Below are 23,314 nucleotides of genomic sequence, written 5' to 3'. Positions count from 1 at the left end.
TCACCGTGCTTTAATAAAGGTAGGACAACTCACTTTAAATGAGCAACCACAGTCATCAACAATTGAAAAATCAGCCATCAGCAGAAGGTCTTTCCCTACTTTTCTGTCCTCAGCTGAGATTCATCAACGAGCCCATTGTTCAGCTGGATCGCAAGAGTTACACAAAGCCCACAGAGGAGACATCGCATATCAGAGGCCATATCCGTGGTGGCCACTTAATGCTTACTGAAATTAGAAAGGGGAAATCATGTCCAAACATTGTAAGAATCCTGTTATAATTAAGTAAAGGAGAAAGATAAATGTTTTAAGAGTTTTAGGTGTATCCTATAACTAGTTTTTTAAAAGAGTTTTAATGAGTTTTAAGACACTATTTGTCCTTCAATAAACTGTGTGAACTGTTCTTTGGTCATACTATTCAAAACAAGTTTCAATGTCACACATAATGTGTACATATCAATGTACTGGCTGAGCCCCTGTGTGGCTCACCACAGTCTCATTCACTCCTTCATTATCCTTAGTGCAGGAGAACACCACCAGTAATCTTTTTAAAACACAGTTTCATCAATACAATTAATATACCATACAATCCACCCACTTAAACCATTCAACTGGCTGTTCTTAGTGCATTAAAAAGTCATTACAATCTTATTTTAGAACAGAGTTGTCCCTCTTCCCCCAAAATGGAATTCTGTACCTATGAGCAATCACCTAACCCTGCACTCTAGCCCTAAGGAACTACCAATCTACATTGTTCCTATTTATTTGTCCTATCATATATGTGTTTCTGACTGTTTCTTTAACTTAACATATTGTTTTCAAGATCTGTCCATGTTGTGGAATGTTTTAGTGGCTTGCTCCTTTTTATCACTGATAATATTTTTGTTCAAATATGTCACTTTTTATTTATCCAGTTATCAGTTGATGGGCATTAATAAATCAGTTGCAAAATTGGACTTGATGCTTGGCTCATGGGTCTTTACTTTGAGTTTCTCTAAGAATAGCTCCAAATGACCCTAAAGACTTTTTGTTGACATCTGATTAGCCCTAGGTCTCTTTTTACAGAAGTCTCTTGAAGGAGTCCATAGCCAGTCCAACTCACAGCACATTACACCAGAGAGGTCTCACAGGGAATTACTAGCTCCCATTACATAAGGCCAGAAATCTGGATAGAGTACAGGAAACGAACTTTTCCAGATGCTGGATAATAGTCAGTACAGAGCTATGGTCCTGGGAGGAGGTGACCATTTTGGTGCTGACTAGACCACAGTGCAGGCAGAGAGAAGCCCCAGCAAAGCAGCACTGTGCACTGAGCTGCAGAAACAGAGTTAAGTGCTCAGAGGGCTGAGGTTGCTGGAATAGAGAAAAAACTGGAGAGAAAGAGCTCTAAGCATCTTCATGGGACACCTATGGGGTTTTGACTGGACAGAGTAGACCCCACAAATTGGGTATACAACCTACCCATAAAGAAAGGAGCTCCAGTGGGTTTTCAGACTACTTCTTTCCAGGATTCCACCAAGGCTGGGAGATGTGCAAGTTCTCCTCAGCTAGAGTGCCCACAGGGGATTCTGAGGCCTCCAGCAGAGATTCAACAGGAGCAGTGCTGAACTGAAGTAGCCCAAAAAGCTTCCTGAAGCCAACTCTGACAATGCTAAAAAAGCAAGGCTGGTGGGGAACAGTCAAGTGGCTCACAAGCAATGTCCAGAGGAGAATGAAATCCAGCCAGTCAATGATATGATATTCATAATACCATCTTCCAATAAAAAGATCCCTGGATATGCATAGGAGCAGGAAAGTATATACAATAACTAGGAGAATAACTAATTAATAGAAGTGACAGAGATGACAGAATTAACAAAAAAGGATGTACAAATATTTTACACATTTTCTAAGAAATGAAAAGAAGCTATTAATGTAAATAAGAGAGAAATGGAAGATTTCAAAAGACAAGAATATAAGAATATAAGAGCTGAAGTAGAAAATTCATTGGCTGGGATTATCAGCCCATCACACATAAAATGGGTGAACCTGAAGGCATACCAGTAAAAAAACTGTCAAATGGAGATAAAGAAAGGAAAAAGCCAGGAGCCAGTGGCTCACATCTGTAATCTTAGCTACTTAAGAGGCTGAAATCTGATGATCACAGTTTGAAGCTAACCCAGGAATGTCCATGAGACTCTTATCTCTAATTAACCACCAGAAAACTAGAAGTTGTGCCATGGTTCAAAGTGGTAGAGCACTAGCCTTGAGTGAAAGAGTCATGGACAGTGCCCAAGCCCTGAGTTCAAGCCCCACAACTGAACAAAGAACAAAACAAAACAAAAACAAAAAGAAAGAAGAGAGGCTGATCGTGTATAATGTTCATGTCATTTTTAAGACTTAGAGAAGAACAGCACAAAGGATAGCAGGGAAGCATATAACAGAAAGACTCATATATGAAAAAGAATTAGTATGCGACTTAGAAGCAATGTGTGGTAAGCCAAGACACGTGATGTGAACTCCAAAGCAAAAACAATAGTAATGAAAGCAAAGCAACTGTCCTCAGGACGCCATACGCAGATTTTCCTCAGCGGTGAAGATAGTGTGATATGCTTCCTGAGAAGTCAGGGAAATTCCCAGGACTTTGTTTTGGACACTGGGGTCCTGCTACCCTTCTGAGAATGCTCTTTCAACTCTAGGTTGCTTGTGGGATTACCTTCTACTTGGGGTCAGGACTACCATTTTCTGTACCAATTAGTGGAGGTAGGAAGGGTGGGGGAATTTTTTTCCAATGCCTATTTGGCAGAAAAGTTAACAGGCTAAGGGATTCAGTAATTTTCTCAATGTCTTTCAGCAGAGAAGAAATCCCTGAGTCAGGATCAGAACCCAGGTATCCAAGTTCATGGTCCATTTCTATCATACTTCCATCTATGCTCTGGTCTAGGCAGAATATCCCCTGGTAGGTGTCAGCTGGTATATAGAGTGACCCAAAAGAAACAAGCTTTGACATTCTACACATTATTTAAGATTTGTAACAATGATGCATGGGAGTGTGAGGGGGGCTTCTCCAAATCATGATTATTAGTTCTATAACTTACTCAGACTGATTATATTAGCTTCAAATTCAGTCTTCTGTCTCAAGGTAGAATTTTATATCCTTGCATCACATTACAAAGTAAGAAATACTCAACACAAGGAAAAATACCATTGGTAATCCCACAAAGCAAAGACAATGTACTTTATAGTATAAGACATAAGACCTCCCATGGCATTTGTTTCATTTCTCTCTTCCTTTCCCCAGTCTCCCTCCGCAGATACGTTTTTTCCATCATGATTCTAGAGAGGCAAAAAGAGCAGTGGTTGAGGTTTAGGCAATGTCCAGGCCAGGGTCAATGGTGGATCTGTCACTTATGAGCTGTGTATGTGACTCAACCTCTCAGGTATTGGTTTCCTCATCTGCAGGTTGTAAGCTGTATATAGTGAGGGTATAACCAGAGGAAGCTATTAGGAATAACACTCGCGTTCTAAAGTCAAAGTCCTCCAAATAGAATTTCCTCCATTTCCGGTACAAAAGCAGACATTTGCTGAGGCGTTACTCTGTGCTAAATGTTTTACATGCTATACCTGTTACATGTCATCTAATTTCCAAAGCAATACTAGGGAATAAAAATGACAAAATGATCATATCTTCTTTACAGATGAGGAAGGTGAGGCTGAGAGGGGTCACACAGTTGATAACTGGTAGAGCAGCATGTGAGGCCTGCTTGTGACTTGTGGGCAAATGTTGAAAGGCAGGGCTGCTTCTCTCTACCTGGTCTTCTGCATTCAGGCCTCAGAGGTTCCTGAGACTGCACATACAGCTTGAGAAGATACTATATGCTATAGCATCTTTCTGAAGTCTAGAGGATTGGGCAAGGAAAGGAGGCTTCAGGGTTGGGGTTAGAGGTGAAACCCAGGGGAATTCAGTTGCATGGGTTGGCCCAGTTCTGACACCTGGAGGTGGCAAGGTCAAGAGTGGAGCTCAAAACAATGGCTTCTCACACTGTAGTAGCCCAGAGAGAACTGCTAAGTGACAGAACACAGAATCAAGGCCCAGAGACATGGGAGCTGGATATCACCCAGATACCACCATGCTTGAAGCTATAGCCATCACTACACTTTGAGTACTATAGGTTCCAGTATCTCCCTTTTATTTTTGCATAACCTAATATGATTTAGGTTTTTGTCACTCATGACAAATGGTCATGATTAAATGTTTTGTGTCTTGATAACAATAATCAGAGATCATTTCCTAGTAAATTTATTCTTTGTCTTTACTACCCATCTGTTAGCTCTTGGCATGACATCTCTTCAGTCTCGGCTTTCCCTCTTACAATCCCTGGCATAGTGGGTTCTGGACAATGCTTGGTGAAGTAGAACAATACTACCCTAGCCAGGAGTACAAAAATGTACAAGGCCTGCCCCTTCTCTAAGGAGCTTATTAATGGAATCAGAGGTGTGTGTGTGTGTGTGTGTGTGTGTGTCAGAGGTGTGTGTGTGTGTGTGTGTGTGTATGTGTGTGTGTGTGTGTGTGTGTGTACTGGGGTAGCAACCACTAGATTCCTAAACACCAAGAGAACCAGTTCTTATTGGTGTTTCCAGAACTCAGGACTCTGACAGGTATTTAAGGCCAGTAGGCTAGAGAAGCACAGGCAGATTAGAAAGAGCAGACTCTGCAGCCCTGAAATTTGACTTTGGACCCAAGTTGCCATCTAGACTCAGGAAACCTGGAAATGCTGCTGAGAAACAAGAGCTCAAGTGGAAATGGGGAGAGATGGATGGTGGCAGCTATGCCTGCTAGAATTGGGGCCAGCTTTCTGGCCCCAGTCTGGGAGGATCTCACCCTTCCCTCACTCCATTCCTCTCTTTGCTACTTGGGGACCCTAGGAAAGGCCTGGATTTGACCTTTCTCATAGCACAGGATTGCTCTCAGCTGCAGGAAGGCTCTCCATGTACATTGGCCTTATGTAGTCATAGAACCAGTCTTGGGAGTGGGAAGGGACCTTGGATTACCATCTGGCCTAACACCCATTCTCCTCTGAATCACAGGCCCCTCGGAAATTATGACAAATACACTAACACATTTGGTCTTCTTCCAACTCCTAGAGGTCCATGAACATGCAGACCCAAGCTGCAAGGACATGATTGTTCCCATTGCCAGGTTTGGTTAAGCGTCCTTTCCCCCACAATGGGATGGCCTCTGCCCTCCACCACAATCTTTTCATGGTCTAAATTTCAGGTGGGGCTGGAGTTAGGCACTAGCTGAGTGATGGGGCCATTTTCCTGACTGATCAATGCTTCTGTTTTCCCACTTGTCCCTTGAAGATGGGCGTGAAAATAGCAGCTATCCCCACTGGGTCCTGGTCAGAACCAGAACAATGAATGAATGTGCCCAACAGTGCCCAGGGCCAGCTATAATTATTACTGGTATATTTGATAAGTGGGTGAGAGAGAAAATGCAGCTGGACAGATGGGGTACCCTATGTCTGTCCTCTGTGGGAAGAGGACCCTAATTCTAGGGTGTGACAGCTGGAAGTGTTGGAGAACTTCCACCTCTCAGGAAGAGATGTCACCAAGCTTCATCAGAGACAGGGAGCTAGTTGTCAGAGGGGCATACTCTGGACTAGAGAAGGGTCTGCTCGCTTAGCAAGTAAACAGTGTTTGCTGGCTGAGGAGCTGGATTTCCTGACTCTGATGTTTTAAAGTAGTCTGAACATAGATGGAGAGTCTCATGATGACTACCTGGGTTAGGGCCAGGGATTTGAGCTGTGTTTTTGTGGCTACTGATGATAATGGCCAGTCAATAGAAAGATCCAATGAGCAGTGCAAAGCAGCCTTGGCACCATAGAGCACAGATCAACACTGACCAGTGAGATATCACATGTGAGCACAGATCCCACTGGGAAATGGGTCTGGACATGAAGGTAAATGAAAAAGCGAGGTGCAGTGTCATACATCCTGTGCAGCCATGTTCATAAAATTATGTGTATATCTGTAGGGCGGAGTGGGGATATAGGCTGATGGGAGGGAGAAGGAGGAAGAGACAACCCACAATAGAATATAATATCATGACTTTTGGGTAGTGGCATTCAGTTATTTGTTACTTTCTTCTTTACATTATCTTGTTTCCTTTTTTAAAAATTTTATTTTATTGTAAAGATGCTGTACAGAATGGTTACAGTTATATGAGTAAGGTAATGAGTACATTTCTTGTCAAGCATTGTTACCCCCTCTTTTGTTTTTCTCCTACTATCCCTCCCCACCAACCCCCCCACACCTGTGAAGTTGTAAAGTTTATTTTCAACATACGGTCTTGTGAGTATCATTGTTGCGATGGATCATCCTGTGTCCTTGTTTCAGCATTTTGTTATTCCCCTTCCCCTCCTCAAATGAGACAGATGTGTATACAAGTTGCAGGGTGCTAAGGTGCATTTGTTATTGGAGAGAATAACAAACCATTTTCAAGGGAAAATAGGCCATGAAGGTGTTAAACAGGGGACAATTCTGACCTGGAGAAAAGTTGGGAGTGAAAGAGTAACGCATTATTAGTTGAGAATCTCCTCACACCACATGTGAGCTCAGCCTGCTCCAAGGTGTCCCCCACTGCTGACTCATGAGTGGCTCCCTGTCTCCTGGAGACTCTTGGTTTATGGTGAGATAGGACCAGTGTTGAGAACATGAGAATCACAATGTAAAGTAGCATCTGCCAAGGCAACTGAAGGGCATATTAGCCATTGCCTGCTCCCACACAGAGCTCCTTCTCTGCCTGCCTTGAAGCTGAGAGTGGCCTTGTGATCTAGTTCAAGCCAGTAGTACTGAAGTGAACAAGTAGGCAGAGCTGCCTCTGGTGAAAAAAAATTCTTTCCTGGTCCTATAAAAAGGCCTTGGGGCTGGGGAGGAAGGGCGGAGGAAGTGGGAGAAAAAGGTGGGAGGGATAATAAGTTAGACAAGAAATGTACCCAAGTCAGGCACAGTGGCTCACGCCCGTAATCCTAGCTACTCAGGAGGCTGAGATCTGAGGATCACAGTTCAAAGCCAGCCCAGGCAGTAAAGTCCATGAGACTCTTATGTCCAATAAACCACCAGAAACCCGGAAGTGGCACTGTGGCTCAAGTGGTAGAGCACTCACCTTGAGCTGAAGAGCTCAGGGACAGCACCCAATCCCAGAGTTCAAGCCCCATGACCGACCAAAAAAAAAAGATATGTACCCACTACTTACTGTAACTTTAACTCTCTGTACATCACCTTGACAATAAAATTAAAAAAATAAAATAAAAGGTCTTTGGATAGTTTTTCTTTCCACATTCCCTCTCACCCCCAACCTTCACTATCATTCCCACTTGGCCATTCTCTGCCCCTTACCTAAGGAGCTAACTACTGGATCCTTGGCAGCCATCTTATAACCGTGCAATTTGATGTCACCATCCCAGGAGTGCCACATCAAGGGTACAGAGCCTCTCGTGACTTGCTGAACTAGCACACTGGCCCTAACTGACAAAAGAGTTCCTGCCATGATGTCCTCCACTGTGGCCAGAGCAATGGTGCTGTATGGAGCCTAAATAGAAATAGTTGTTTTCCACTAGGCAAACTGACTTAGAAGAGACTTGCCCATAGGAACATGGTTAACAGGAACAAAAAAAGAATCCATAGAAGTTTTTCCATTGTGCCACAGGCCTCTGATGTCCTTTGCTACTCTCCTGGCGCAGAGGAAGTGACAGGAAATCCCAGGTGAGAAACACATGGGCCAACTGCAAAACAGAAAGGTTCTCTCCCTTTGTCTTAAAATTTCCAGCTTCCTACAATCTGGTGACTTCTTGGGTGACATTCTGTAAGCAACTTCATTAATTCACTGCAAAGAATTTTTTCATCTATTATTGGAGTACCTACTTTGTGCCAGACACCCTGTCAGACACTGAGGATTCAGGAGTGAGCCAACAGAAACATCCCTGCCCCAGTGAAGCTGGCACTCTGGGTTAAGTGAATAGATACCAAATAAAGAACTCCCCTGGGGCACAGTGGAGGACCGGGGCGGGGGGGGGGGGAGGGGAGGGACCCCCTGGTTCTCAGGCTGAGCTGTGTGAAGCTTGTGAGTACAAATGGGACTCTCAGCAATCTGAGAAGACTGACCCGGTTTAAAATCCAGCTAATCCAAGAGTGGTGGTGCACACTTGTAATCCAAACACTCAGGAGGCTACAGTGGGATTATTGAGAGTTTGAGGCCAGCCTGTGCTATGTGGCAAGTTCCAAGCCATTGTGCTACATTAGTGAGACTGTCTTGGATGTGGGGAAGAAACCTAGCTGCTTAATTGTGGGTAAAGTTATATGACATGAGAAAAATTACTAAAAATTCAAAAAGATACCTTAGTAATCAGGCTGTATTGTAAGCCTGACATTCTAATATTAGAATAATACAGAAAAATATAGCCTAAGGGAGTCTAAAATAACAGCATCAAATCAATCTCCCAGAGGAATGACTGGCACAAAACAAGGGACATGTTCTGTTGACAGTGACTTGCAGAAATCTATAATAAAGATGCCATTTTTAATAAGGGCCAACTCTGGCCAGAAGCAAAGACGTCAGCTGCCAATTGTCACCAGAGAGTCAGGACGAGGCTGGGACTTGTGTGCTAGTGCAGACCTCTGCTGCTCTCATCCGGAAAACAACATAGACCCTGCCCTTTTATGTGGTACTGGGCAGGTGTGGGATGTGCCCATCCAGCTCTTCTAGGCTGGTGATGCTAGGCACTAACTTGCAGAGGTCTACTCCTTTTCCTCTGTTGGGTGGGGCCCTGCCTTGTATTACAGACATCCTGCTTGGGCTTAGTAGCAGATTGGCCATTGATTAAGAGTGCAACCCAGAGGAAGTAGGCAGAAGAGCCCTTTTTAGGTCCAGCATTACCAGTTGTGGCCTGAGGTTCTGCTTTGGTGGTGTATGAAATCCTTGATGGTAGCTCTGCTAGCCTCCTGTCAGGACACTGCTGGCCATTTCCCCGCCCCTTAGCCAGTTACAATTTCTTAGGAAACATTGTCATTTACCACGGAAACTCACAGCTCAATTTGGTCCTTTAGGAGACCACTGACCAGCTGATATAGGTTTGGACAAGTCACTGGGATGCTAGGTTCATTTCTTCTTTGCATTACTTAGCCTCTCAGACAGGTTAGATGTTGGCTTTAGGGCTGTGTTGCAACAGCTCTCCATAGTAGCCTTGCTTCTCAGATTGATAAGGTTCCATGTTTATGGAGATTGACAGGGATAGGTCACCAAGATGTCCTTGGAGGAGCCCCAACACTAAGATCTGTGAACCTTGTACATTCTGGGATCTGCCCAAAGGTTACCTCTTTAGGACCGCCATTATTTCATATCTATACTCTTTATTTTCCTTCACATTATATCTCCTCACCAGATACATATCTATTTGTTGTACATTATGTTTTTCCACCCATCACTATGAACCCCATGAGGACAGAGATCTCGTCTTGCTCACTGACCACCATTCCTGAGAGTGAATGATCAGTAAATGTTGGCTGAATGCTGAATGTGACAGGCCTAGGACATCTTCAGCTGTGAAGTGACAACTCTGCATATAACTAATTTCTGTGAAGGTAGTGAGTCAGAATGGACATGGCTCTTTCCCTGTTACCCTCCATTCATACACCTACACACCAGTGCTAAGGATCTGGGATCTGTGGCACTTATCCTGGTGATACTCACTAGTCTCACTCTCTCACTTCTCTGCCCTTAGCCCTGACATCGTGGTCATTGAAGGGGTTCTTGGGTTCAGAACATACAGCCAATTGACTATGTTCTTCTTAGAGATTCTGTCTCATCTTGGGACAGACCCATCTTTCCCTGCATTTTAAGGGATTTTTCCATTTTTCAAAATTTTATTTTCTTTTTTTTAATTTTATTTTATTTGTGAACATACTGTACAGAGGGGTTACAATTACATGGTCAGGATAATGCATACATTTCTTACCAAGCATTGCAGCCTCCTCCTTTGTTTACCCTTCACCTCCCTTCCCAGCCTCCCCCCCTCCCCCCCCACCCAATCCTTCCTCCCCCTCCCCCCCCCCCCCACATTGTAAAGCTCCTTTTTGACATGACATTTTGTACTTCTCATTGTTGCAACAGGTCCACCTGAATCCTTAAATGACTTGTTTTTCCCCATCTCCTCCATAAGTTATACTGACATCAAATATATTGAAAGCGGGGGTTATACTGTGGGGGAGGGACATACAAAGCAACAAAGAAATAAAGTTATAAATGCGTTAGAAACACATGCATGAAAGAAAAAAAATCATTAAAATACCTATCTAAGGATTCATTTTCCTAACATCACATTATCTGACAAAATTTTATTTTCTTGTAAACATGCTGCATAGCATGATTACAGTTACATCAGTAAGGTAATGAGTATATTTCTTCTAGGGTCAGTCCCTGACCCACACATGGTCATTCAGTGCAGCACATAGCTGTATCTAGCCATGTCTGAAGCTAGTATAGCCTTTGGCTATGTGGCTGCATGCCCAACCTAGTTTTAGTTATTTGGGATTGGTTTCTGGAGTCTTGGTTAGCAGGTGTGAAGGTGTGCTGCCCTGAAAGTTTCTTTGGAAACTGGACTAGCTAAATAGACTTGCTAATCTAAAAGCAGCATGGCTTCTGAGAGTTCTAACCTACCTGACACTGGAGGGCAGCACCTGCTCCATCCCTATCTTATAGCAGAAGGCAGAAGAAACTTCCTTTTGTAGTAGGCTGACTTTCAGTCATCAGCAACTCCCAAAGCACTTTCTGTTCCTCTTCATCCTACCCTTCCCCAAAGACCTCAGGGACTTCCCTCTCTTCCTTTCTTGATGACAGACCCACTTTCCTCTCTATATGCCTAGGCTCTTGGTATTTTTCCTCCTCTTCATTTTGAATGAGGACTTGTTTTTCTCCTTCTTACAATGTGATTGTAAGAGGAGGACACCAAAACAGCACTAGCAACCTGAGAGACACGGACATGAAAGAATCCCCTGTTCTCCCCCTGTTCTCCATTCCTGCTGCTCAGCAGACACAGGATAGCTTTGAGATTCACCACCAAACCTCTTAAGCACTGCCCCTAGGGTGGACCATTTTAGATGTGTTTGTTCTCAAAAGAGGCAAACAAAAAACACCCTTCACAGCTCTTTGCTAAGAGAGTTCAAGGTAAAAGGTACAGATTGCCTCAAACAGCCCCTTGGGGAAATCACGGTTCTCATGCCTTCTGAGGAAAATGCTTGTGGAGAAGCCTGCCAAAAGTAAGTTTGAATATGCATTCTTCTCCAGGGTAACTCGTGTCTTCCCAAACTCATGTCCAGCTACCATGCCAAATCTTGCTGGGCAAAGAGGGCCATGTCTGAATTCAGAAGGCCCCTGAAACCCTCTAATTGCACCAATGTGAGCAACATTCATCTGGCTCCTTCTGCATCGCCTGTTTGTTAGGCCTTTGAAAGGGAGTAAGGGTGATTTCCAGGTAAGGGCTTGTTTTGCTAAGCCAAGAAAAAACATAGTCACACACAGAAACAACAATCCAGTCCTATCAACCTTCCTTCCTAGGCAGGGAAAGGATGCAGCCCAGAAAGGATGCCATTTCGGTGTGGTAGACTTAAATAGCACCACCATGGTCTCCTGGGTTTTCCGTTCTAGCCTTTCTCAAGCAGATGGAAATGCCTCATAAATAACCACATGGTGTGGTCATGCCCCACACAGAAAGTCCACAGAAATCACTTAGTGGGATCCCACATCTATTCTCCTCCCTGGGAATGCTCAGGCAAAGAGTGTACCCTGGCTTTCAAGGAACACACCTGGGTGGGGCAGCTGACTCTGCAGAGTGCTGCTCAGCTTATTTTGGCCACAGAAATCAGGGCTCAGTTGATGGTTCTGCTGTCAGTCTCTTGTCCCAACAGGTACCAATGGTAGGAGAGCTGTCATGTGGCCCCTCCCTCAGCCTCCACTGAGGGGTAGCCTGCTTCTGGATCTGTGGCTTCAGCTGGTAGTAAGGGGCTGAGAATTGGAATGGAGCATGAAAGGGGATCACAGACAAGTAGTCCGAAGAGGGCAGGCCTCTTCAGTTATATCCTGACAGCCTGTCCACTCTGTCAGACTTTCCTCATGTGGGTTTTAAGTAGAGGCAGAAGAAAAATGTGCCCACTATCCATTGTTCAGGCCTACTTCTCCATGCTACTTAGCAGTGCTGGGCCAAGAGTTGAGTCATGAGAAGCACAGAAGTGGCCAGCACTTGTCCACCCCTTCCAGGGCTGGTGCTTGTCAAGGGTTTCACAGACTTTCGTGTTTATGATCCTCCATCAGAGTCCTGTGGGAGGTGTGTTTGGACCACACTTCCCAGCACTGGCCCTGGAAAAAGCTATACAAATACTCTTTCCAACATGAAGCAAAAGAAATAGGTTAGTAGAAGTCCATGAAGTTCCCCAGGGCCATATGGTTAGCAAGTTTGAATGTTCTCAAGGGCATATAATATAGTCCCTCCACTGATACCCTATGGACTCAAGCTTTCTGATCAACTGGAAAAGATGGGGAAAATTTCTGTTGCCACAGTGGCCTTAAAACTTTTCTCCCTCTTTAAACACCTTTCTAGTTTCATAGCTGGTTCCTCTATGGACACTCCCAGAGCTGTCTGCTCTGTTCAGGCACAGCACTAGACTCATGACTGCTGAAGGCACAAACAATGCATAGAAGAATGAAGCTGACTGATGCAACTCCTCAACTCCATCACACTCACATCTGCTCATTATTACCATAGCCAGCTCCGTCCAAAGGCTTTCTACCTTTGCTGAGCTTCAAGGTCCACTATCACATTCATCAGGTGTGGAGCTCCCAGGTCTAACTTCACCCTAGAGCTCCCTGCTCTACTCTGCCAAACAGCTACATTTGTCCCCAATTACCTGTCTCCCTCAAAGTAGATAAAGGAAATCTCCCTCTGCTTGCTGGATACCTTCAATCTTGGGGGAGCTAGTGATAGACACGGGATTGCCAGAGTCTGTCAGGATCTGTCAGGACCACTGTGTGAAAAGCAATTAGGCCTGCTTCTGACACTAGCCCACAAGGGCTCTGTAGAGTTCCTATATCAACTCTTCTTGAGTAGCAAGTCCTAGAACTTCAGGAATACTACCACTATCCTCATGTTCAGGAACAAAATAAACATGAGAAAGTGGAATGAAGTCATCTGTGGTCCAGGCCTGCCTCCTCTCACTAAAGTGGAAGGTGAAACATGGCTAAGGCACCATGACACATAGTAGGGGCAAATATTTCCTTTTTAGGCTTTCTAAGCATTTTCATGTATTACTGAATATTAACAGTTCCTAGTGATTAAATTCCAATCTTGTGCTAGGCACATATGTGTAGAGTTCCATTAGTCCTCACAACAAATCTCAGGGTAAGTAACAATTATCTCCACTTTACAGATAAAACTTAAGCTTAAGCTTAGAGACATTAAGTGACAGGCTAGATAGTATGTAGCAGAGCTGGCTACTGCGGCAGAGCTCTCTCACAGCCTCCACCCCAATGACCCTGGTAGTAGCTCCATTTTGCAAAACTGTGTATGGGTATAAATGAACCCACTGCCAAATCAGAGGATAGTGACCATTTATAGCCTGGATTTGGGCCAGGGGATATGTCCTATCCTACAGTAGGTTCAAATTTTCTTCCTTAAATCAGACATCTTTTCATAAAAGATACTGATTTCTATCTTCTCTGAAAGATTGGACACACTGACCTCCCTTCCTGACTCAGACTTGAGTTTGGTTGGCTATGGGCCAGGACAGGACACTCTCTCCTGTGATCCACAGGCCTCACTAGACCGACTTGCTTGTTGGCCATGGTGGCATAATGACTCCTTCATGGAGCCAATCAATGGCACTAACTACATGTCGCTGGTGGCTAAAGAAGGATAAGTGCTAAACGTTACTGCTAGGTTTCTTTTTGTCATCCATATATAAATAGGAATTTGGTGGATCCGACAAATTGGGAACATTTAGTGTGAACTACTATGGAAGCCTCTTCTATCTTCATAACCTTGCCGCAGGATATGCTATACTGTAAGGATCTGAGTAGATGCATGGCCAACTAGAAGACTCTACACAGCTGGAAGTCTGGCTGCTGGCCATGTGTGTACTTAAGTGCTGCTTGCTCAGACACATGGAATACTAATGACAATCGTGATGGGAAGTAAATCTCTTGAGTTAGCCAGTGTGGAGGAAAATGGTCCAATAAGCAGGACAGGTATCTTCAACACTGGTCAGCAATGAAGAAGGAGTCTAAACACTAGCATGCTGTAGGACTCATACTTAGGACTGTCAACTCAATACCTCTACTCAGATGTGTCTGAGGCAGTACAGAAAGAGTCCCTTGTTCAGACTACTGATTTTCCCTCTTCAACCCATCAGCCACATCACAGCAAATACTAAAGCCTACTAAAGACTCTGAGTAAGACTCTTCCTTGCTCTAGAGGAATTTAGGAGGTATCATAGATACTGATAGTAAGGCCAAAGTCAAGACTACCTGTCATAATCAGACTGAAAGAGAATTAAAAAAAACCTTGCATATTCTAGTATTCAATGTTTATCCTTGTACCAGCAGAAATCCTATTAGGGCACAGCAGTGCCCCGTCTGGAATTTGAAAAACGTGGGAAATATGATTCTAGAATCTAGTTCAGTGTCTAATCTGACTCAAGCAGACAAAGAGTGGTAAGGGCTTGGGGGAGATGTTAGTGGCCCTGTTCAGGCCAGACAGGATGGGATCAGGGAGAGGAGGGCCTTCTTAGTTTTAATGGAACCATTAGCAATTGTGAGCGATGATGGGGATTCTAAAAACATGGTAACTTGGAAGGCACTATCATCTCTACTCAACCTGTTTATCCTGAGTCTGGAATGGCAGAAGCCTTTGGGCAGATGGATATACAAATGGAAAATAAGGCTGAAAAACTGTTGAAAAATCTCACCCTATTACTTGGAGAACAGCTTTTGAGAAAGAATCAAAAGCCATAAATGGGGGCTTAGGTATAGCTCAGTGGTAAAGCAGTTGCCTAGTATACACAAAGCCTTAGGTTCAATTCTTAACATTACCACCCCCCCCCCCCCGACACATAAAGCCATGGATGCTGAGGTGAGATTAACCAAGAAACATGTGGACTCCCAGTATGTATGCAGTAGTGGGGGACATGTTGGGAAGAAAAGGGGAGAGGCAGAAATTGGCTTAACTATATTGACCCTTGTCTCTATGGAATCTAGAAAGCCAAGCAATCTGGGAACAAGGAGTTATAACTTCTTTCTCCTGGGGATGAAGGAGAATTTGGAGGCAAGGAACAGACTGGTGGCTCACCTACCTCAACACCATGTTAAATCATCAACCTAGAGAGAGAGGGAAGGAAGCCCTACCTTCCCCAATTGCACATGCTGCCACTCCATATGCCACAGCCAACTACAAGTTGCCATGAGGAAGATGGCAATTCCACAACATGCCAGTAGATTCATCGGAATAAATGGTGTATACGCCCAGTGACAGTGAGGGTGACAGTGTTGTGCAGCAGCTCCAGGAGACAAATGACAGAAAATCACAGAGCCAAAGAGCAATTCAGGGCACTCATGTAAGATTTCTACATACTAAAAAGGCGAGGGGAAGCTTTCTCTGCCAAAGGCCATTTGGATATTCATAATATCATTCGTAGACCACACACATTACAAATATAGGCAGATGGCTTGGGGAGTTGATGACATATAAGAAAAATATAGGTCTGTCCCATCTTGAACCAAATGATAGTAAGAACCCTCTATGGCTATCAGGAAGGATATTAACCACCCCTGAATGCTTTCCCAACTGCCCTGGATGCCTAGCTATTGAGATGTGAATTAGCTGCCTGACAAATCAAATGGACAAACTACCCCCAAGTCTTCAGCAAAATATAAAGTCAGAATGCAGAGGGAAAAAAAGATAAAAGACTGGAGGACAGATACAAGGAGATTCACAAGAAAAATGGATAGAGGAGAGTCAATAATTAAATAAAAAGAGGAGGACAGGGGCTGGGAATGTCACTTAGTGGTAGAGTGCTTGCCTAGCATGCATGAAGCCCTGGGTTCAATTCCTTAGTACCACATAAACAGAAAAAGCCAGAAGAAGCGCTATGGCTTAAGTGGTAGAGTGCTAGCCTTGAGCAAAAGAAGCTTAGACAGAGTGTTCAGGCCCTGACTTCAAGCCCCAGGACTGGCAAAAAAAAAAAAAAAGAAAAAAGAAAAAAAGAAAGAAAGAAAGAAAAAAAAGAGAAGGACAATTCTCCTGGGCTGAACAAAGTTGGAGTCTGCATATTAAAACAGTTCACAAGAGTTCCAGAGAGTAGAATAGGATATGTATAGTTATGCTGGTGCTGTTCCTCACTTTCAGGATGAACATAAAAGCTCCTAGACAGAGACAAAATATCACCTATAAGGAAACAAACAAATAACAACAACAAAATAGACTGGCATGGGTCTTCTTGTCTGAAAGGCTACAGGTTAACAGCATTGAATACCATCAATAGAATAATTGGAAAGGGAACTGAAGCTCCCCAGATAGTTTGCCCAGCATTTTTTCCAGGGCAAAAGATCTTTGCTGGCATGCAAGAATTCAGTTTATTACCCGTAGATACCATCTATATAAAAATACTTAAAGAGACAACAAATGAACCAGAATAGAAGCCATAACATGGGGGAGATGAACAGGTCAGGAAAAAGGATGAGTAAGGAGGTTCACACACCTGCTTTGCCCCTTCTATCTAAATGGGCATTGACAGAGGCTCTGGGATGGGCAAAGTAAAACGATGCTGGAAATAGGACACACTACAAGTAAATTTCAGCAACAGCCCAAAGCCAAAAATACTCCACCATCTTAACAAAACCAAAGAGCTGAAGACAAAAGAAGCAATACTCTCCCAAGGTGTCATGGTAGGTCAAGGATGAGGAAGTAATTCCAGAGAAGATATCTTGCTAAAGGACAGAAAAGCAGGGAGAAAATGCAGCATTTTAGAGAGGGAAATAATAATTTCATGTGGAACAAATGAATTTAATTATGAAAAAGCAAGAATATAACCTTTTATAAAATAGAAAAGCAGAAAAATTTCAAATTAACATAGGGTAGGGAATGAAATGAACCTAAGGCACCTACACTAAAACTTCAAACAGGGCAGAGGATAGTTACGGAATAACTATGGAATAACATACCATTACAATAGAAAAAACAGAACCAAGTACCTCAGTTAATGGGTTTAAATTACTCATTCAAAATAGGAGTCAAATGAGAAAAAATTAAAACCAAAACCAAGTCCCACGTACATTCTGTTCATAAGGAAAATAATTAAAATAAGCCGGGTGCTGGTGGCTCACACCTGTAATCCTAGCTATTTAGATGGCTGAGATCTGGGGATCATGGTTTGAAGCAAGCAAGCTAGTCTGTAAGACCCTTATCTCCAATAGTTAGCCTTGAGCATAAAGAGACTCAGGGATGATGCCCAGGCCCTGAGTTCAAGCCCCAGGACTGGGAAAAAAATTAAAATAAACATATAAAGAAATGCTGAAAATGAATGCATAGGCAGAAACCAGAAAAATTCAAACAGCAGAAGGGCAGAAGTGTAAAATTAATTCAATGAAAGAAACTAGCAGGGCTGGGAAGGTGGCTCAGTGGTAGAGCACTTACCTTGCATGCCTGAGGCCCTGAGTTCGACTCCTCAGCACCACACAAGCAAAAAGAAAAAAGCCGGAAGTGGCACTGTGGCTCAAGTGGTAGAGTGCTAGCCTTGAGCTGAAGAGCTGAGGGACAGCGCCCAGACCCAGAGTTCAGGCCCCACGACTGGACCAAAAAAAAAGAAAGAAACTAGCACAGCAGAGAGTAAACAAAATATTTATATTGATAAAAGAAAAAATTTTACAAATAGGCCACAATCATCAGAGTTCTGAAAGTTTTACATATAGAGGCTAACTAAAGTATATATTACTAGAAATGAATAACCTTCACTGTGAAATTTCAGTATCTATTCTATAAGTCAATAGACAAAAATCAGTAAGGAAAGAAAATAATGTAATAATTTGAATTGAGAACGTAGGTAGTCCTCATACTCCTTGAATAAAGAAGAGACTATTTCCAAGCAGCAGGATCATTTAGAAAGACCATAAACTCTGAGCACATAAAGTTAAGAAGTTTATTTCTTTATGAATGATACAATATCATTGTTTCTGATGGATGAGTAGAATTCCATTGTGTTTGTGTGTGTGTGTGTACGTATGTGTGTGTGTGTGTGTGTATATATATATATATATATATATATATATATATATATATCACATTTTCTTGATCTGTTTGTCCACTGAGGGGCATCTGGGTTGAGTCCATATCTTGGCTATGGTAAACAATGCTGCAATGAACATAGTTGTTTGTGGTTTATTGAATAAATACCTAAGAGTGGAATTATTGGGTCATAGGAAAGCTCTGTTTAGTCTTTTGAAGAACTTTCATACTGCTTTCCAGAGTGGTTGAACAAGTTTACATTCCTATCAACTATGTAGTAGAGTTCTTTTTTGGCCACATCCCTGCCAGCATTTGTTATTGTTAGTTTTCTTGATAATGGCCATTCCTAACTGGGGTGAGGAAGAATCCCAATGTTGTTTTGGTTTGCATTTCTTTTATGGACAGAGAGGCTGAACATTTCTTCATGTGTCTAAAAATTGTTAAGTGAAGTAAGCCAGACCCAAAGAAACAAAGGTTGCATTGTTTCCCCTTTTTGTGCTAACTAGAATGTGCCTATAAACCTACAGATACACACTGGATAGTAAAAGAAAAAAGACACTGGGATATGATAAATTATACAGGTCTCTAGCCATTCATACATTAAAGGAGGATATTTTAGGGGAATATAGGCTCAATAGCTATGTGTAATCATATAAAATAATACTTATCTAAATGAACTCCAAGAAATAGAAACAGATGTTTTTTTCTTGGCTGCTGTTTTATCTTTCTTTTTGTCTTGTTTGTTCATTTATCTGTCTTTGGGAGGGTAAGGGGAAAACAGAAAGGGTGGACAAAGGATAAACATATGCAGCAGTGATGTTCACTAGACATTATACTGAAAATGGACTATACAATTTGTGAGTGGGGATGGGAGGGAAAAACTGGGAGTGAGGAAAAGGTGATGTTCAAAAAGAAATGTACTCATTACCTGACTTGTGTAACTGTAATCACTCAGTACATCACCTTTACAGTAACAAAAAAAAAAAAAAGAAAGAAAGAAAAAGAAAAAAAATGAAGGAACAAAAAAGGTTAAAAAAAGTGAGAGGCCTGGAGGTGTAGCTTAGCAACCATAGGCCCTAAGTTCAATCACCACCACTGTGTATCTAAAAGGTTTTGAAAAATGATGAGAAGAAAAATATGTACTTAGAAATGAAGAAACCCACACCTGAATATAACTAGGATTAAAGAATAAATAAAAAAAGGAATTAAAAACTACATAGAAAGCAGTTGAAAAGAACATTATATACTAGTTCCTGTGAGATGGAGCAAAGTCAGAAGAAACCCAAAGCCTACATGATTAAACAAGAAACGTGAAAAATAATGCCCTTTGTCTTCTTAAGAGAAAAAGGATAAATCAAAAGAGCCTGCAGTCATGAGTTAAGTTAAAAGCTGAAATTAAGATTAAAAAATGTAGAACATAACTTTGACAAAGGCAAGAGTCATAGACTAGCAAAAACTCTTAATGAAGTTTATGAAAACAGAATAGAGACATAGAATAATTGCTATTTCTGTATAAAAGTGGTATCTACTAGTAGAAACTTGGGGAGGTAGAGATTTATCTAAAAAGTAGCTAAAGCAAAAAATGTCTAGAGCATGATTCAAGTTATAGAACTCCTTACTAAGAGTGTCAGGTCTTGAGTTCAATCCCTTGTACAACAACAACAATAAAAATCAATATTTCCCCCCCCCCTCCAAATGTAGAAAGTATAGATAAATGGAAAAACTAAAAGTAAACAAATTCCTATCAATATGTCTGGTTGAAAGAAAAAGAACAAATATAAAAAAGATTACAAGCAAGAAGAGAGACTTAATTACAGCTATAGATGGGATAAAATAGGAAAGATTATCATACCCAACCCCACTATGGCCACAAACCAGAAAATGATGATTCTACTGTCAAACATAAACCACCAAAATTGATTCAACAAGTGGAACATAAGAATAGAAAAATTGCCAAGAAATATCACAAAGATGATCAAAGATCTACCTCTGAAAATGGCATATCAGTTCTGGATGGATGGAGTGAATTCTACCTACCCTTTATTTTAATGATGCTACATCATAACTAAAAGATGAAGAGCTCAATAAATGCTATGAAGTTACTGTAACTTTAATTACGAAAGGTGAGGAAGACAGTATACAAAAGAAACTATGTTTGCCATTTATTAAAAATGTTCTAAAGTTATTTTTAGAAATTATCAAATTGAATCTAGTGAAGTATCAAAATTTAAAAAAAACACCAAAATTAAACCTGTTCATTTCAGGAACCAAAGGAATTCAACAGCATCCATGCCACTCACAAAGTATGAGCAGGAAGCCACAGCATGGTGTCCAGAGGTAAGATCTAGTAAGATTTAGGTCATTTCTAGGGGTGGGTTTGGGTAAGATAACAGGAGCTTGAGTTTGATCAGTGTATTCTCTGTACATGTATGTACACAAACATCACACTGGAACCAATTTGTACCTATAATTAATACAAGTTAAACAACAAAAATAAAAAATTCAATGATTTCTAATTAAAAACCAGGCATAGAAGAGAATTATTTATAAAAGCTATTTACCAAAACCCAACAGTATGTGTACTGCCAACAGTGACATTCTAATCCCATTTTACTGAAAATATAGGACAACAGGATGACAGACATTTAAACAACAAAACTAACATAGTGAAGTATGGAAATGGAAACAATTATGACAGAAACACTAAGAGGTAAAATAACCTTTTTAACATGCTGGTATCTATAATCTTAAGTGCAAATGTCAAAAAGTCTATTATAATTAAGAAGAGAATTGATAAAGAGGATTTATCTAATCTAGACAAAAGTGAATAGTTTTTCTCCCCAATCATAAGAATCTTAAAAAATGCTGTTAATTATTTAAGCTTGGCTACTACACAATTTACTTACATTTCATATCATGTTGCACATTATATGTAATATATAATTAAATTAATTAAATTTTGGTTATTAAAATAAAAATAAATCAATCTAAAATATAACTTGAAAATAAATCTAAAACTAAAATAAGGTGAGGAAAGTAACTCATCTACATTAGTAGCAAAATCATAAATACCTCAGGAAGAAATTATACAAAAAAAACTTTCAGAGCCTACTATGAAGGTACATGTCCAAGTGAAATGTGTATTTATGTTCACCAAAAGCCATGTATAACACTGTTCCTAGCAGCACTGTGGATAATAACTCAAAACCAGAGGTCACTTATCACACTCTATAAGGAACAACTACATTTACTTGCAGTGGTGTGTATAAGCTTGAACTTGGAGTGAGAGACAATCAAGTAGATAGGGCACAAATCCCTTAATGTAAAATACAAAACCAAGCCGCACTAGTCTGCATGGATGGAGGTCAGGCGCCCCCCCCCCCCCCCCCCCCCCCCGCACAGGGCAGTGCTGGTCCCGTTGTATCCTGATGGGGTGCTGAGAACCCTATCAAAGTGTGTTCACTTTGTGGAAAGTTATCAAGCTCTCCATTAGGATATGTATATATTCAATAGGTTATATTTGCTCTTCTTCAAAAAAATTACTGAAGGATATAAAACTAGGTTTGAAGAAAAGATGTGTTCTTGAATGGAAGCACTTATAATAAAAATACTCCACTTTGGTGTATATGGGAATTTAATAGGGACTTTCATTCCAGTGTCATCAAGTTATTTTTAGTCTGGTTTGGTTTTTAAATTGGAAAGTCAATCCCAGAAGAGTTGGCCTCTCCTTTCCATCTGCAGCCTGGGAAGGAGGTAGAGGCTAACGTCTGGCACCTCTGTTTTATACTTTCTCCCTCAACTGCTTCCATGAGAGGATAGAGGCTTGTAGTCTTTTAGGTCAGAGTCTGACCTGCTATGTCTGCCCATCTCCCAGTGGAGAATGAACATGAGAGGGTTCGTGCAGGGGAAAATACAGCTCAATATTGGCATGGGAGAGTGATACACTCTGTGGCACTGCCAGCTTTCACCCACCAACACCAAATGGATAAAAGTAATCATCATTACTGGTTACAGGAATACTTGACCTCACTGGGAATGGTGTCTTACAACTGTGATTCCAGCTGCTTGGAAGGTAGAGATTGAGGCCAGCATGGGAAAAAGTTAGTAAGACCCCATCTCAAAAAAAAGCTGGGCATGGTGGTATGTGTCTGTGATGCCAGATAACGTGGCACAGTAGGTAAAAAGATTGTGGTCTGAGGCTGGCATAGGAAAAAAAAGAGAGACCCTTTTGAAAAATAAAAGCAAAAAGAGCTGCAAGTGTGATATGTGGTAGGGTACCGGCCTGGAAGGCACAAAGTCCTGAGTTCAAGCCCCACTATTTAAAAAAAAAAAAGGAAAAGAAAACCAAATAGTTTCCCTTTAGCTTGTTTACAAAGCTTCTCAAGCAACAAAATCCTGTGTTATCTTGTTATAGTCTTGACACACACCCCAGGAGAAAGACAGCTATTCTTTCTTCTCCACCTTCCACGCAATAAAGCGTTTGCAAAGATGTTACTTGCTCAAGGTCACTAGCCAGTAAGCAGCAGTGCTTCATCCTTGATCTTCTGACATCACATCCCAGGCTTTCTCTCTGCTAATCTTTGTGATAAGACGAAGTAGCAGGATGAGTCATATGCTGTAGCCAGTGAGATGGGGAAACCAATAGATTGGTCCTGGTACCTGGTTTAGGGACCTCAAGAGTCCTTCTGGCAGAGCTGGCTAGAACTTGGGCCAGGCAAGAAAGGCTGAGGTGTTGTCATGAGACTGTCATGTGACAGAACAGCTGGGCTGGGGCCAAGAAGAAGAATATGCAGGGTATCGGAGAGTCCACCTGGGTCTTCTTAGTGAGGAGAGGTAAACTAATAGCTCTGTGTTTTGACAAGTTAGTGAGCCTGTGAATGCTGGGAGGGCTGGAAGCCAAAGCAACACTCTGAAGATTCTGTGGGAAGGAAGAGGTGTGCAGCTTCACTGTAGGAACACAGAGAGAAAGGACTGTGCCAGCAAGGGTGATGTGAGACACCCCTCCCCCACGC

The 23,314-nt window shown here is 41.9% G+C and overlaps 1 protein-coding gene across 4 annotated transcripts in view; it reads right to left on the bottom strand.

The window, feature by feature from the left end:
* Gnao1 (G protein subunit alpha o1) overlaps positions 1-23,314 on the bottom strand; it is a 156,198-nt gene that overhangs the window by 72,082 nt on the left and 60,802 nt on the right. The window lies entirely within an intron of this gene.

This window comes from Dipodomys spectabilis, unplaced genomic scaffold (assembly GCF_019054845.1).
Source record: "Dipodomys spectabilis isolate Male_0828 unplaced genomic scaffold, ASM1905484v1 ptg000130l, whole genome shotgun sequence".
NCBI lineage: Eukaryota > Metazoa > Chordata > Mammalia > Rodentia > Heteromyidae > Dipodomys > Dipodomys spectabilis.
This window is presented reverse-complemented; position numbering and strand designations above follow the sequence as displayed.